The sequence below is a fragment of the Crotalus tigris genome, unplaced genomic scaffold (genome assembly GCF_016545835.1).
Source record: "Crotalus tigris isolate CLP2741 ecotype Arizona unplaced genomic scaffold, ASM1654583v1 scf7180000017741.1442986301:2390832, whole genome shotgun sequence".
Lineage (NCBI taxonomy): Eukaryota > Metazoa > Chordata > Lepidosauria > Squamata > Viperidae > Crotalus > Crotalus tigris.
This window is the reverse complement of record NW_024096608.1, coordinates 95,924-96,949: the sequence shown is the minus strand read 5'-3', so window position 1 is coordinate 96,949 and position 1,026 is coordinate 95,924.

Genomic DNA, 1,026 nt, shown 5'->3' with positions numbered 1-1,026 from the left:
TTCCATCCTTCCGAGGTAGGTAAAATGAGGACCCAGATGGTTGGGGGCAATGTAAATATATATATATATACATTGCTTACTGGTGTACACCACTTAGAGAGTGCTTGCACTTAAAGCGGTATTTAAGTCTCATAAATAAATAAATAAATAAAGCCTGTAAAGGGCCTCATGCATTCTTAATGGCAGCTGGTTAATCCAAAGTCTAGGTAGTGGATTTGAATGCTTGGACACTAACCTCCTTGGCAATTTCCCCTTAGGGTAAATTATAATTCATTATTCTGTAATTAAATTAAACATCTGTGACTAACACTATCCCAATTTGTCTGCAGGCCATTTTGTCTTCTGTAAGGCAGGCATTGGTGGTGAAACTGGCCAGGCATGAAGTAGTTTTTATTTCTGGCCTTTCACCAAGAGGAAAAAAATAAAGAAATAATAGATTCATGGAGGCTTAACACATTTCATCTTGTTCTGCTTGCATGCTTGTTCATTTATAAAATATATAGGCCTCCCATCTTACCTCAAGATAACTCTAGGTGGTTTACAATCATAAATCATGTTCCCAAAGGATATGAGAGAAAAGACCAGGAGACAGGAGCCTGCTGGTTAATGGAAGTACAAGAACTGATATATTGCAAGAGAGATTTGGTGATGTTTGGTGGCTTCCACATCAGGATAATATTGCTAGTGGAGGGAGTCCTTCTTTCTGGAGAGCCAGATGGCTCCACTCCCATGAGTAAATACACGGATGCTCATTTGGCAGCCTCAGGGAGGAATAAAAATTTCCACTCCCATGAGTAAATACATGGATGCTCATTTGGCAGCCTCAGGGAGAAATAATTTTTTTTTGCAAAGCAACTAGCTTAGCTGCTTTTCTCTCAGACTGTGGATGTTTCCAAAGGTGTACCCATTTGGCTTCCTGGGCTTTTTAATTTCATTTTCAGTTGTCACTCTGTTCCCAGCAGCTTTGCAGCACTCTAGAGCAGGGGTGTTAAACTGCCAGCCCCCAGGCCGGATGCGTCATACCGA